Source organism: Pelophylax lessonae, assembly GCF_965119305.1.
Source record: "Pelophylax lessonae genome assembly, chromosome: 8".
In the NCBI taxonomy this organism is placed as follows: domain Eukaryota; kingdom Metazoa; phylum Chordata; class Amphibia; order Anura; family Ranidae; genus Pelophylax; species Pelophylax lessonae.
Window position 1 is genome coordinate 283,418,744 of NC_138775.1, and position 16,398 is coordinate 283,435,141.

The 16,398-nt window shown below is 41.3% G+C and overlaps 1 protein-coding gene across 1 annotated transcript in view; it reads right to left on the minus strand.

The window, feature by feature from the left end:
• Positions 1–16,398, minus strand: part of HOOK1 (hook microtubule tethering protein 1) — a 143,954-nt gene that overhangs the window by 63,530 nt on the left and 64,026 nt on the right. The window lies entirely within an intron of this gene.

Here is a 16,398-nt window from a genome sequence, read left to right on the forward strand (position 1 = left end):
AATCTACTATTATCTGATTACATCCTAGTGGATATACTACAAGTCTGGGGGGAATTTTTCCATCCAACGTTACAAGACACCTATATCTACTGCTATAAGGGGACTGGGTCCCAATATGGTCTAAGATTAAACAGAAGGATACAAAGGTAATAATGAATCAATTTGGAGATGTATTCATAAATATAGAACCCTGTGGTTTTATATATTTGTGTTTTTGTCTCTCCATTTCTATTGAATGGATGAGATATGGGAATACTAATATAAATATATACACTACTTCTCTTATTAGACCTTCATGTGATACAACCAATAGCAGCCTCCATATCATTGCTCTGATCCCGACCTGAATCCTCGATAGATTCCAGTGTGGGAATTGAGGTAAATATAACATAAATCATTACTAATATTTGAGGATACTGAGATACCCTTTTGAGATTCATATGCTTTTCATTTGCCCCATATATATAGGTGGCCTACTCCACCAGTTTTTTGGGCCTTGGCTCTCTCCCTCTTCACTTCCCATTTTTATTACTCTATGATCAATATGATATACTGATACTGATGACCACGGATCACATGGTTTTCTGCATTTTGAGAGGTGTGTTGTTTTTGATTAACAATCTAATACAAGATATGGAAATAAAATGTAACATAAAATGCTTTGTACTAATTGCATGTTTCTGTTTCTACTAAAAGAGATAAATTGTATATTTGCGTCTGAGGTCCAGAAGAAGCTAAGGCGAAACGCGTCGACCTCTTCAGACCACTATCCTAATACTCACAAAGTGTAACTACTACAATATCTGTATATCTAATATTTTGACCTATAGATATGACAAATGTTCTTATTTCGAATAATATGTATGTCATTGTATAATTCTGTGTTTTTGAACTTTTGTTCTTTTTAAAAAAACTTTGGTTAAATAAAAGAATATATGTTTTTTATATCTATGGTAGTCTTTTGCCTACTTCAATATGTGCCTTTAAAGTCCACCAAATCTCTATCTCCCTGAGCAAACTTGTTTTGTATCATGGAGTTTCTTTTTCTTTTTTTTTTTATCTATCTGCAGGGCTTCTGGGACAGATCAGGGCAATTCTGATTGGTCGGCGACGGCACAGAGCATCACTCCAGTCTGTCCCAGAAGCCCTGAAGAAAAAAAAAGGTGGAAAAGAGAGTGGACTTCTACTGGACAGCTACTCCAGCTGTGTAGCCACTGATAGCTCATCACCCACAGAGGTAAGTACAGCGGGGACCGAGGAGGTGGGGAGGGTGTGCGGTGTTCGTTCACGGTGTTCATTCATTCAAAGGTAAACTAGCCGTCTAAGAGAGATTTCCCCACACTTCCTGTTTTGGAAACAAACGCCAGACAGGAAGTGAGGGAAAATCTGCACCACGGAATCAGGCAACAATGAAAAGCTAAATACCATACTATACCTGTCCTCTAATCTCAAATGAACCAATCCCAATCCCTTTATCACAGAGATAGAGAAGGTAAAAAAGGGGGAGGGGTATGTCTGTATATTAAGAACAGTATACAGGTAAATATGAGGGATGATATTAATAATGGAGCTATGGACGAGGCAGAATCCCTATGGGTAGAACTTCAAAGGGAAGGCACGGTGGGGAAGGTAATATTGGGCGCATGCTATAGGCCCCCCAACCTGAGAGAGGAGGGGGAGGCGGACCTCCTTTTACAGATAGGATTGGCAGCAAGGATGGGAAATGTCATTATAATGGGGGACTTTAATTATCCAGATATAGACTGGGCAGAAGGAACCACGCATTCAGCCAAGGCTCGGCAGTTTATAAATGTTTTGCAGGACAATTTTATGGGTCAGATGGTGAATGCACCGACAAGAAACAATGCGGTTCTTGACCTACTGATTACCAACAATACAGACCTGCTCAAGGATATAGAAATACGGGACAGCTTAGGAAACAGTGACCATAGGTCAATTATTTTCAGTATTAATTATAGTAATAGTAAACACAAGGGCAATATAAGGACACTAAATTTCAAAAGAGCCAATTTCCCTAAACTGCGCTCTCTGCTAGAAAATATCAAATGGGATAGAACCCTGGGAACAAAGAACACAGAGGAAAAATGGGAGTGCTTCAAAAGCATACTTAAAGGGATTGGCTAGTGCATTCCAAAGGGAAATACATTTAAAAGAGCAAAACTAAACCCTGGGTGGCTAAACTCCAACATAAAAATGCATATTAATGCTAAAGGAAAGGCCTTCAAAAAATACAAGGCTGAGGGGTCATTGGCAGCATTCAAGCATTACAAAGAGTGTAATAAGAAATGTAAAGACGAAATCAAGGCGGCTAAAATAGAACATGAGAGACATATAGCGGAAGAGAGTAAAAAGAACCCCAAGAAATTCTTTAAGTATATAAACAGTAAGAAAGCGAGGCCAGAACACATTGGAACCATAAAAGACGATAAGGGAGTTCTGGCCACAGAGACAGAGAAAAGGCAGAAGTGTTAAATAATTTCTTCTCTTCAGTCTTCACAAAAGTATCGGGGGGCTACACTAACCCAGCTTGTAAGGCCAAACTAAGCAACACACCTCAGGAAATACCGCCGTGGCTAACAGAAAATAGACTTAGAACTAAACTAGAGAAACTTAACATAAATAAATCCCCAGGACCGGATGGCTTGCACCCGAGGGTTCTTAAAGAGCTCAGCCAGGTGATTGCCAGACCATTATTCTTGATCTTTAAGGATAGTTTACAGACGGGTATGGTGCCAGCTGATTGGAAAAAAGCCAACGTGGTACCAATATTTAAAAAGGGGCCGAGATATATCCCGGGTAACTATAGGCCGGTCAGCCTAACATCAGCAGTCTGCAAGATTTTGGAGGGGATGTTAAGGGACCACATACAAGACTTTAGTGATGAAAACGGTATTATTAGTAGTAATCAGCATGGATTCATGAAAAATCATTCTTTCCAAACCAATCTATTAACCTTCTATGATGAAGTGAGCTGCCACCTAGGTAAGCCTGTGGATGTGGTGTACCTGAACTTCACAAAGGCCTTTGACACCGTTTCCCACAAACGCTTATTGTTCAAACTAAGGAAGGTAGGTATGGACCATAAGGGGAGTACCTGGATAGAGAACTGGCTCCAGGGGAGGTTGCAAAGGGTGGTGATTAATGGGGAGTACTCGGATTGGGCGGGTGTGGAAAGCAGGGTCCCCCAGGGTTCTGTCCTGGGGCCAATCCTGTTTAATTTATTCATAAATGATCTAGAGGAGGGGATATCGAGCAAAATCTCAGTATTTGCGGATGATACTAAACTAAGCATGCCAATATCTTCTGGGCAGGATGTGGAAACCTAACAAGCGGACCTGAACAAAATTATGGGGTGGGCAACTACATGGCAGATGAGGTTCAATGTTGAAAAATGTAAAGTAATAAGTAATGCACCTGGGTGCCAGAAACCAGAAAGCAAGCTACTCACTGGGGGGGGGGGGGGGGGGCGGGAGAACCTCTGGGTTAGTCTAGGATGGAAAAGGACCTGGGGGTAATGCTAGACAACAGGCTTGGCAGTGGCATGCAATGCCAAGCTGCTGCAAGCAAAGCCAACAGAATACTAGGATGTATAAAAAAAGGGGATTCACTCCAGAAATAAAGAGATTATTCTTCCACTCTACAAGACTCTGGTCCGGCCACATCTGGAGTATGCTGTCCAGTTCTGGGCACCAGTCCTCAGGAAGGATGTGCTGGAACTGGAGAAAGTCCAGAGAAGGGCAACAAAAATAATAAGGGGAATGGAGGACATCAGCTATGAGGAAAGACTACAAGCACTGAACTTATTCTCTCTGGAGAAGAGACGATTGAGGGGGGATATGATATCAATATCAAATATTGTACTGGAAACCCTAGCATATGGAAAAACCTATCAGAGAAAGGAAATACAATAAGACGCGTGGCCACTCACTAAAACTAGAGGAAAGGCGGTTTAACCTTAAAATACGCAGGGGGTTCTTCACTGTCAGAGCAGTAAGGATGTGGAATTCTCTTCCGCAAACAGTCGTATCAGCAGGGAGCATTGATAGTTTCAAAAAACTATTAGATGGGCACCTTAGAGACCACAACATACAGGGGTATACAATGTACAACATACAGGGGTATACAATGTACAACATACAGGGGTATACAATGTGTGGTTAACAGTAGACACACACACACATCATAGGTTGAACTGGATGGACTGATGTCTTTTTTTCAACCTCACTAACTATGTAACTATATGTAACATAGAAGCTGCTGGATAAACGAGTGTTATAAAACGAAATCTGTGCTTTATTAAATAACTCAAACAATTCATAAGTGTTTCATACCACATAACATGAAATAAAAAATATAACCATTATAAATTCACACTTATACTATATACAGTAACCACAATAGTGCATATGAGGCATAAATGTTTCAGTGAAAAGCATGTGATCAAAATCCCCATACACCAACACTCAGTGTATAACCAATCATAGTATGTGACAGTTCATAAACAGTTCATCAATCAGTGTGTTCACCACATGCCAGGTGTTCCTTCTTCCCTCAGTGCTTCACCTCTGTGCACCACATAAATGAATACAGGGCGCTCACCAAATTGATTTATTCTCTGATCTCTAAGATGTTCATATAATGATGTTTAGAAGGTTAAGCACCTCTGGCACCCATCTGGTTAAGTCCTTATTTGTCCAGCCCTCTGTTCAGCATAAAAAAAAATACAAGCTAACAATCGCCATAGGGGATAGGATTGACACCAGCGCTATGGAGTTTCAGTACATTGATTGGACTAGGGTTAGCGTAAAGAATGATGTAAGCTGCCGCAAACCTACCTCTGAGGTAGTGTGAAGTGAAAAAAGTGCAAGGTTGTTGGTGTCGGCGCTACCACATATAAAATACTTGAAGATAAAAGATGTGTATAGTGTGCGTGTTGGTGAAATAAAATAAACCATACGTTTTAAAAGAGTGCATATAGTACGTTTGGTAAAACCATATAGTGTCGCCACTTAAATGCAAAGTGCTTAGTGCTGATATCCATAAAAATCCATCAATAAAAGTGCATAAATGTGCTTAGTAAAAACATATCATATTGCCACTTAAATACAAAGTGCTTAATGCTGTGCACCTGTGTATTATTGCACAAGTGCTCGGTTGCGTGCCTTTAAATAGTAAAAAATACTTGCGCCTGTGGATCTCCACCGGGTGCCACCAATGCTTACCGCACGCTTATGGCAGATGACTCCGGTCTCTTCATTTGCTGAAACACAAAATAGCCTCCATTGCGTAGTATATGGTATTCAAACCAAAGCAAGTTAGCATCCACTCACAGTTAGGGAGTTCACTTTCAGTATATGGTGTCCGCCAGGCTGCTTCCGCGTTCCACCGATCCGAAACAACGTTACCGGAAGTGACGTACTGACGTAATAAGCCACGCCCTACACGTTTCGTCACTACGACGTCATCTGGAGCGTGCCATCTAGCGCTACTCCCGGTCTTTTTATAGGCTGGGCTGCCGCCATCTTAGTACACCTTTGGAGTCCGAACATGGCGGACATCTTTGTACACCTGCTGTGTAATTTGCCAATGATGTACAGCCTAAGGAATTAGTCATCATGTGAACTCCCATTACTGTGTTTGCCGTACAACCAAATACATTCATATTTATTATAACAAATTAAGAGTACGACAAACCATACATTAAATAGAAGAATTAGTACCAAAAGTGATTGGTTAAAACTTTAATAAAAAACACAGTTATAGTGCGATATTGGTGCGGGATGGTGATGTGCCCGATCCGATCGGGGGCTGCCGATATATTTAGTGCTCATACATCGTGGGTGCTGATGAAAGAATACCCTTTTGTTTGGTGAACTGTTAAACCTTATTCTTTGTAATCATTAGTGTGAGGGCCCCCATAATCGATGCAGATTGGTTCCTATGGTTATGTGCCCCATACATGTGACAATAAAAATCGGTAGAAAAAAAATAGGTAGAAATAAATAAAAAATTCCTTAAAAACCATAAAAACCTTGGAAATGTATTTCCAAGATGAAGTGTCGTGGTTTTTGGAAAAAATTGTATTAGTTATATACATAAAAAGGAGGAGGAGCCTTGAAGAACAACATTCTTTTCACGAATATTCCTGGAACTTTTATCACCAGAAACCTGAGGTGGGGGACACGCCCACATCTCTGGGGACAAGTCCACAAGTCTGTCGCCAGGGACCAGGAAAGAACCTTTCATAGAAAAAACAGATAAAGAACCTGGTAAAAACCAGGTAAAAATCAATAGATAAAATAAATAAAAGCCAGATAAAAACAGGCAAAAAAGGGGAGGTAATTCAAGTTCAATAATTCTTTGTAAAAAGGACTAGAGTTGGTAAAAATATATATAAAAATTATCCATACTTGTTAAAAAAGGAATCCATACTCGTTAAAAATACCCAGAAAACTAAAAACTAAAAATCTGTCATGAAGCAGTTTAAATCAATGTCTATGTTCAAGCCTTTTGGTTGGAGGGTCTGCATCAAATATATCCACTTGGTTTCGTTTCTAGACACACTTATTCTTTTGTTGCTACCTCTCCAGTCATTTTTTATTTTGTCGATAGCATAAAAAACCATGCCTGTGGGATCTTGAGAATGGTGTGAAAGACTGTCGTGAAAGACTATGTTTATCAAAACCCTTCCGGATGTTTTTCACATGCTCTCTGATCCGGACAAACAGGGGTCTGGTAGTGCGGCCCACATATTGTAACTTGCATGGGCATTCCATCACGTAAGTTACATGAGTACTTGTGCATGTTATAGGGTCTTTGATTTCAAAAGTTTTTCCCGTGCTTTGGGCTATGAAAGATGTGGTCTTTCTCTTCTTATCTCTTGATGTCCTACAAGGTAGGCACTTCCCACATCTGAAGAAACCTTTTAAGCTTGTTGGAAGGTTGATGTTTTTTGGAGGGTCAATAACATTATGCACTAGCCGATTCCTCAGGCTTGGTGCTTTTCTATAGATGAAGGTGGGTTTTGCAGGAAGGACATCTCTTAGTGTGGTATCCGCTTTAAGAATAGGCCAGTGTTTCTTTATGATCTTTTCCAGTGCTTTATGTTGTGTATTGAATCCTGTCAGGAAGGCAAATTCTGTGTTTTTATTTTTGTTTGTTTTGTTTGATGAGTCCTCTATCAGATCTTCTCTCCTCATATTTTCCACCGTGTTTTTGACATTGAGGAGTTCACTTCGTTTATAGCCTTTCTCCACGAATCTGTCGATGAGTATCTTGTAGTAAACTTGTTTTTGTTTTAATGTAAAGAACTTCTTAATATTCAGTTTCCTGACATATTTGTTAAGGTCTATATAAGCTTCAAATTTATCCAGGTTTTTTCCTGGTGCATATTTAAGACCCAAATCTAGTATTTTCAGTTCCTCCTCATCAAAAATTGTTTCGCTTAAATTGAAGATGCCTTTGCCTATTGATTCCTTCTCCTTTTTCTTCCGTTTCTTTCCTCCTCTGGTTCCTCGCGGTTTTAGTTTCTGTTTCTTTCCTGGTACCGTGTTGTATCTTCCCTGTTGCCATGTTGTTCCACTTGTTGCCGCTGTCCCGTCCAATTGTCCCCTCGTGCGGGTGTTTGATGCCAGTTTTGTTGCCAATGTCCCCATGGTCTAAATATATCAGCAACCCCCGATCGGATCGGGCACATCACCATCCCGCACCAAGTATGCCCCCAGTGCGGCTAATGTGTCTATGCAGAAGTGGGAGGAAGAGCAGGTTTTCAGTGTACCTAGGGACAACTTAAAGTACTACCGTAGGTACATTGACGACATTATTATTGTCTGGAAAGGCAATGTGGAGTCATTACAGGAATTTTTTGATGAGATTAACACAAACATATATGGCATCACTTTTTCTGGGGATTTCCATTTCGAACACATTGCCTTCCTGGATCTAGAATTATCCAAAAAAGATGGAAGACTGGCCAGTAAGACATACTTCAAGAAAACGGATAGGAATGGCTATATTCCCAAGAAGAGCTGTCACCATCCCAAATGGCTAGGGAACATCCCTAAAGGCCAACTGATGAGGATTAAAAGGAACTGCAGTGATCCAACAGATTTTGAAATGCAAGCCCAGATACTCATCGACAGATTTGTGGAGAAAGGCTATAAACGAAGTGAACTCATCAATGTCAAAAACACGATGGAAAATATAAGGAGAGAAGATCTGATAGAGGACTCATCAAACAAAACAAACAAAAATAAAAACACAGAATTTGCCTTCCTGACAGGATTTAATACACAACATAAAGCACTGGAAAAGATCATAAAGAAACACTGGCCTATTCTTAAAGCGGATACCACACTAAGAGATGTCCTTCCTGCAAAACCCACCTTCATCTATAGAAAAGCACCAAGCCTGAGGAATCGGCTAGTGCATAATGTTATTGACCCTCCAAAAAACATCAACCTTCCAACAAGCTTAAAAGGTTTCTTCAGATGTGGAAAGTGCCTACCTTGTAGGACATCAAGAGATATAAGAAGAGAAAGACCACATCTTTCATAGCCCAAAGCACGGGAAAAACTTTTGAAATGAAAGACACTATAACATGCACAAGTACTCATGTAACTTACGTGATGGAATGCCCATGCAAGTTACAATATGTGGGCCGCACTACCAGACCCCTGTTTGTCCGGATCAGAGAGCATGTGAAAAACATGCAGAAGGGTTTTGATAAACATAGCCTTTCACGACATTTTAAACAACACCATTCTCAAGATCCCACAGGCATGGTTTTTTATGCTATCGACAAAATAAAAAATGACTGGAGAGGTAGCAACAAAAGAATAAGTGCATCTAGAAAAGAAACCAAGTGGATATATTTGAGGCAGACCCTCCAACCAAAAGGCTTGAACATAGACATTGATTTAAACTGCTTCATTACAGATTTTTAGTTTTTAGTTTTCTGGGTATTTTTAATGAGTATGGATTCCTTTTTTAACAAGTATGGATATTTTTTATATATATTTTTACCAACTCTAGTCCTTTTTACAAAGAATTTTTGAACTTAAATTACCTCCCCTTCTTTGCCTGTTTTTATCTGGCTTTTATTTATTTTATCTATTGATTTTTACCTGGTTTTTACCAGGTTCTTTATCTGTTTTTTCTATGAAAGGTTCTTTCCTGGTCCCTGGCGACAGACTTGTGGACTAATGTTGTTCTTCAAGGCTCCTCCTCCTTTTTATGTATATAACTAATACAATTTTTTCCAAAAACCACGACACTTCATCTTGGAAATACATTTCCAAGGTTTTTATGGTTTTTAAGGAATTTATTTATTTTTTCTACCGATTTTTTCTACCGATTTTTATTGTCACATGTATGGGGCACATAACCATAGGAACCAATCTGCATCGATTATGGGTGCCCTCACACTAATGATTACAAAGAATAAGGTTTAACAGTTCACCAAACAAAAGGGTATTCTTTCATCAGCACCCACGATGTATGAGCACTAAATATATCGGCAACCCCCGATCGGATCGGGCACATCACCATCCCGCACCAATATCGCACTATAACTGTGTTTTTTATTAAAGTTTTAGCCAATCACTTTTGGTACTAATTCTTCTTTTTAATGTATGGTTTGTCGTACTTTTAATTTGTTATAATAAATATGAATGTATTTGGTTGTACGGCAAACACAGTAATGGGAGTTCACATGATGACTAATTCCTTAGGCTGTACATCATTGGCAAATTACACAGCAGGTGTACAAAGATGTCCGCCGTGTTCGGACTCCAAAGGTGTACTAAGATGGCGGCAGCCCAGCCTATAAAAAGACCGGGAGTAGCGCTAGATGGCACGCTCCAGATGACGTCGTAGTGACGAAACGTGTAGGGCGTGGCTTATTACGTCAGTACGTCACTTCCGGTAACGGTGGTTCGGACTGGTGGAATGCGGAAGCAGCCTGGTGGACACCATATACTGAAAGTGAACTCCCTAACTGTGAGTGGATGCTAACTTGCTTTGGTTTGAATACCATCTACTACGCAATGGAGGCTATTTTGTGTTTCAGCAAATGAAGAGACCTGAGTCATCTGCCATAAGCGTGCGGTAAGCATTGGTTGCACCCGGTAGAGATCCACAGGCACAAGTATTTTTTACTATTTAAAGGCACGCAACCGAGCACTTGGTGCAATAATACACAGGTGCACAGCTTTAAGCACTTTGTATTTAAGTGGCAATATATGTTTTTACTAAGCACATTTTATGCACTTTTATTGATGGATTTTTATGGATATCAACAATCGCCATAGTGCGGCATATAAAATCTTCCTTTTTAAAAAAAAAATTACTACTCACATTTAGGACGGCAAAAACAGGGTCCCACATAGTAAAATCCCAACACTTGCAAGTTCCCCACAGTGTCTGACACCAAGTCCACCCTCAACGCATTACGTCACAGGGACTTCTTCAGGAAGACAACCTGTCTTCCTGAGGAAGTCCCTGTGATAAAATGCAGACGGCAGACGTGATATCAGATTCTGTGACGAACCTGGAGGGCAGAGGGCAGACGTGATATCAGATTCTGTGACGAACCTGGAAGTGCGGAGATTTTACTATGCGGGACCGTGTTTTTGCTGTCTAAATGTAAGTGCACCTCTTGAAAGGGTTAGTTTGCCTTTACACCACCTTTTCAAAAAATTACCTACTTATTCCAGCTTCTTTAGTATATTAAAAAGCATTTTTAATGCTAATGTCCACCTTTCCAAAAAATGTAAAAACAAAAAAAAAAAAAAATAATAATAATAAAGTGCATAAATTTACAATTTTAAAAAAGTGCATTGATTATTTTTTTTTTGCAAATGAGCCTGCAAAGCATTGCAAAAGCTATCAGTGGATGGCGGGTGCAATGCGCAGGCTCCTGGTGACTCTTTTGTTGGCTCTGTGTTCATAAAGAGGTATGAACTTTCATTGGGAGAGCTGGAAAAAATGTCAATGGACTCCAAGTACAGGGATTACCTAGTCCATCTGCCATGGTGGAAGCCATTACTTGTAGTTCATGATCCCTGTGAATGAATGATACAACTTTTCAGGCGTAGCCTCACACACCTGTGCTAATTTCAAATGTGACAGCTGCTGTGGGGGGAGAAGTACCCCCCACAAGCTATTGGAGGGTAGGCAATTTTGAGGGTGGGGGGGCCGTCTAGCACCAGGTTACACCCTAAATATGTGTGTAACATGTAACTTGGTCTTAAAGGTGGAGTTAGGCCTAATTTCAAAGGCATACTGTAGGCCATGCACAGCCACTGCCCAGGCTATCCACAAATTTCCATTGGACACACAGCCCCATCAGCAAAATCACTCCATCCCCCTCAGTTGCAGCAGCGGTGTGCAAAAAAGGCGGCAGCACACTGTGCTGTGATTGGGAACTGGCGTGACTGGCACCCATGTGACCACTGACAGCCAATGACTAGGCAGACCTTCCCATCCCCTGGGAATTTTAGCCCAGTTAAAGAGAAGCTGGGGATAGTGGGAAGGGTTAAACCCATGAATCACATGAGGTGAAAAATCTCCCCACCGCACTGCTGCAACATGCACATGTCATGAATATAAGACCGGAGCTGGGATCTCCTCCTGAGTCAGCAGGGTGGGAAGTATATTTGGACAGTTACAAGTGTACACCGCTACATTCTGAAGATATGATGCAACCAAACACACTAGTAAATCTATTTTTGACTCATCACAAATACATATGAATTCCTCTGTATGACCGCTGTGAAAGTACCACACCCTGCCAGAGAAATAAATGTATACAATAACTTCTGTGCATATAATTATTAGTGTTTTGTACTGGCCTGACTGACCCATTGAGGTCATCTAAAGGAAAATAAGGTTTTCCCTAACTCTGGGGCTAGATAGTCAGCTCTGAGATTAATTTTTTCTTTCCTAGAAGTAGCAAATGATGCAAAATCCAATAAGGGGAGTCCAATTCTTCTTATACAAAAGGTCAAAGTCAGCCATACATATGAGCGTAGCAGCATGTGTAAGTACAGAGCATGTTCAGACTAGGATATGGACCGAAGTGTGCGAGCCTGCCAGGGAGCTGCAACCTGTACTGGGCCAATCATCTACAGCCTGGGCAATCCCTGCCCCTGGGGCTGGATAGTCAGCTCTGCGATTCATTTTTTCTTTCCTAGAAGTAGCAAATGATGCAAAATCCAATGAGGGGAGTCCAATTCTTCTTATACAAAGGTCAAAGTCAGCCATACATATGAGCGTAGCAGCATGTGCAAGTACAGAGCATGTTCAGACTAGGATATGGACCGAAGTGTGCGAGCCTGCCAGTGAGCTGCAACCTGTACTGGGCCAATCATCTACAGCCTGGGCAATCCCTGCCCCTGCAGCCGCATGTATACAAGGATTCTGGATGAACCCTCTGCACATTGCAACGCACTCTCTCTGGCAAACTTTGTAATAAAAAAATTGGGATTTTTAGTTCTTGTACATTGCAATACATGTTTAAGCTGGCCGACTGCGTAAAAAAACTCCTCTCTGGCCAGTCCCTACTCTGCTCTGCAAAATGCAAATGCTACATTGGATACAGTGCCAATATGGGGGCGCTAGGCACAAGTTGTAGGAGAGCTACAAGTCCCAGGTCTGGTCACTGATGAAATAAAAGAAAGATATACCTGTGCTCAAATTCCAATAGTTTCTACATGTAAAAAGTCTAGCAGGTGCAAAGCTCCCAACTGTCTCTGATTTTGAGGGACTGTCTTCCATTCGGAACAATGACCCTCTGTCCCTCTTTCCTCCTCATTTGTCCCTCATTTTGACCTGATCTGTAGATTTGTATATAAAATACACTACCTCAAAAAGTGTTTCCCCAGTGCTAAACCTTTCATTCAATTTCTAAACTGCTACATTTGTAAATTCCAAAAGCCAATATAAAGGAATAGTAGTGTTAAGAAAATCACTTGTAGATTTAACCAATCATTTTTTGTACAATTCTCTTTTTAAGGGGAGGAATGGCAGGGGGCGTGTCCTATGCTGACATACTTTTGCTAATAGGTGTCCCACATTCCCATCTCAGAAACTTCGGAGGTATGGCTAAAGGGGTGTGACCACATGTGAACCCTAAATTCTGGATGAACCCTCTACACCAGGGTTTCTCAACCAGGGTTCCGTGAAACCCCAGGGTTCCTCCCGAGATTGCTAGGGGTTCCTTGAGCAATGGGCAGTTTCTGCCTCTCAGATAAGTTTCCAATGACACCATTGTTCCTTTTAGCTATCTGTAAGGGGGAAGATCTTCCCAATGATAGCAAGAGTATGGAGCATTCTTTCCACTAACAGTCACACCAATGTGTCATGAGTTGTAGATTTTTAATTTTTTATAAGGGGTTCCCCGAGACCAGAAATTTATTTCAAGGGTTCCTCTGTGTTAAAAAGGTTGAGAAAGGCTGCTCTACACACTGGCCTCTCTGGCCAGTCCTATTCTGCTCTGTAAAATGCAAAGGGAAAAAGTATTAAACGCACTAACTGAAACGTATTCAATATATCGTAAAAAATCTTTTGTTGGTAATGACAGCTTCAAGACGCCTCCTGTATGGAGAAACTAGTTGCATGCATTGCTAAGGTGTGATTTTGGCCCATTCTTCCACACAAACAGCCTTCAAATCTTGAAGGTTCCGTGGGCCTCTTCTATGAACTTCGATCTTTGGTTCTTTCCATAGATTTTCTATTGGATTCAAGTCAGCTAATTGGCTGGGCCATTCTAGCAGCTTTATTTTCTTTCTTTGAAACCAATTGAGAGTTTCCTTGGCTTTGTGTTTGGGAACATTGTCTGGCTGAAATGTCCACCCTCGTTTCAGCTTCATCATCCTGATAGATGGCAGCAGATTTTTATCAAGAATGTCTTGGTACATTTTTCCATTTATCCTTCCTGATATGGGGTCCCCAAGGCTCAGTCCTGGGACCAACCTTGTTCAATTTATTCATAAACAACACTGAGGATGGGATCAGTGGCTCTATATCATTTTTTGCAGATGACACAAAATTGGGCAGGGCAATAACTGCACAGCATGAAGCAGATATCCTACAGAATGACCTGGAAAAAATAAGGGAGTGGGCAACGACATGTCAAATGAGGTTTAATGTGGAGAAGTGTAAGGTTTTGCACTTGGGGACTAAAAACATAAAAGCACAATACACTTTAGGGGGAGAAACTTTGGGGGAATCAAAAATGGAGAAAGATCTGGGAGTCCTGGTAGAGGATAGACTAGGCAATAGCATGTCATGTCAAGCGGCAGCTGCCTAAGCCGGCAGAATATTAGCATGCATAAAGAAAGGGATGTATTCCAGAGATAAAACTATAATCCTTCAACTTTATAAAACTCTGGTCCGACCACAGCTGGAGTATTCTGCCCAGTTCTGGTCACCAGTCCTCAGGAGGGATGTGTTGGAGCTGGAGAGAGTCCAGAGAAGGGCAACTAAACTAATTAGGGGATTGGAGGACCTTAATTATGAAGAGCGTCTGCAATCGCTTGATTTATTCTCCCTGGAGAAAAGACGCCTGAGAGGGAACATGATAGCAATTTATAAATATCTCAATGGTGATCTCAGCATAGAAAAAAAGCTATTCAGTCGAAAGGATTGCATGAGGACTCGAGGGCATACAATGCGATTAGAGGAGAAGCGTTTTAATCTCAGGCAACGTGAGGGGTTCTTTACTGTTAGGGCTACAAGATTGTGGAAATCTCTACCACAAGAGGTGGTTTCTGCGGGAAGTATGGTGGCTTTCAAAAGACCCTTAGACGTACATCTCAAGGAGAAAAACATTCAGGGGTATGAGAGATGATTTCGGCCACACACACAGGTTGAACTGGATGGACTATGGTATTTATTCAACCTCACCTACTATGTATGTAAGTTTGCCAGTACCGTATGCTGAAAAGCAGCCCCACACCATGATGTTCCTACCTCCAAACTTCACTGTTGGTATGGCAGTGTTTTTGGGGTGATGTGCCAAACATATTGTGTATTATGGCATCCAAAGAGTTTAATTTTGGTCTCATCTGACCAGACTATATTCTCCCAGTATTTCACAGGCTTGTCTAAATGATCTGCAGTAAACTTTAAATGAGCTTCGACATGCTTTTTCTTCAGCAATGGAGTCTTGCGTGGGGAGGGTGCATACAGGCCATGGCGGTTGAGTGCATTACTTGTTTTCTTTGAAACAATTGTACCTGCTAATTCCAGGTCTTTCTGAAGCTCTCCACAAGTGGTTCTTGGCTCTTGGACAACTCTTATGATAATTCTTTTGACTCCTCTGTCAGAAATCTTGTGAGGAGCACCTGGTCGTGGCCGGTTTAAAGTGAAATGTTGTTCTTTCCACTTACGGATTATGGCCACTACAGTGCTCACTGGAACATTCAGGGGTTTAGAAATCCTTCTGTAACCAACGCCATCAGTATATTTTCTTACAATAAGGTTGCAAAGGTCTTAATAGAGCTCTTTGCTTTTACCCATTAAGAGATGTTTTTTGTGTGACACCTTGGTAATGAGACGCCTTTTTATAGGCCATCAGTTGAGACCGAAGCAGCGGATATTAATTCGCACTGACAAGGGGCAGGATTGCTTTCAAATTACTGATAGATTTCAGCTGGTGTCTTGGCTTTCCACTTGACAAAGCGCATGCGCGCGAAACATGTAGTTGCGGCAACCAGAAAGCAAGTACGTTGATGTCCGTGACCAGCCTGACTTCCTGACTGTAGCTGATCGTCACTTCCGGTGACGCGATCCCCACGTCACTTCCGGTTACCGCGGAGGAGCCGGAAACTCGAGCGCAGGAGTATTGTCACCAGCTGTGGGACTGTGCGGCGGCCCCCTCCAGCCTGACACCAGTGCAGTGTGTTTTTTGGGGTGCCCCATCCTCCAACAGCCGGTATCTACCATCGTGACGTCTGGAGATCCCCAGTCAATATCAGGTACTACCCGCTGGGTCAGCATTTCCCTTGGAATCTTACAGCAACCCAAGGAGGTCTGGGATTTTCGGGGCTGGTGTGGCATCAATTTTATATTCATATGTTTATCTTTGATTTCTCCAATAAATGCCATTTCCACTTAAGAGACACTCTCCAGTTTTCCATCCATAGAGTATAGCATTCTATAGACACCAGTGAGCGCCACCCTTCTTTTCCAGTATTGCCATGCCTTTTTGCACCTCCCTTTCTTCAAGTGTTCAATACTTTTTTCATGTGTCATTCCATTTTATTTCACATAACTTCATTTCTGAACGTATTTGTATGTATGGATGCATGGGTTGTTACTGACATGTGGTGAACATTTCATGTCTATAGCACCTTTAGCAGAAATAAATTTACA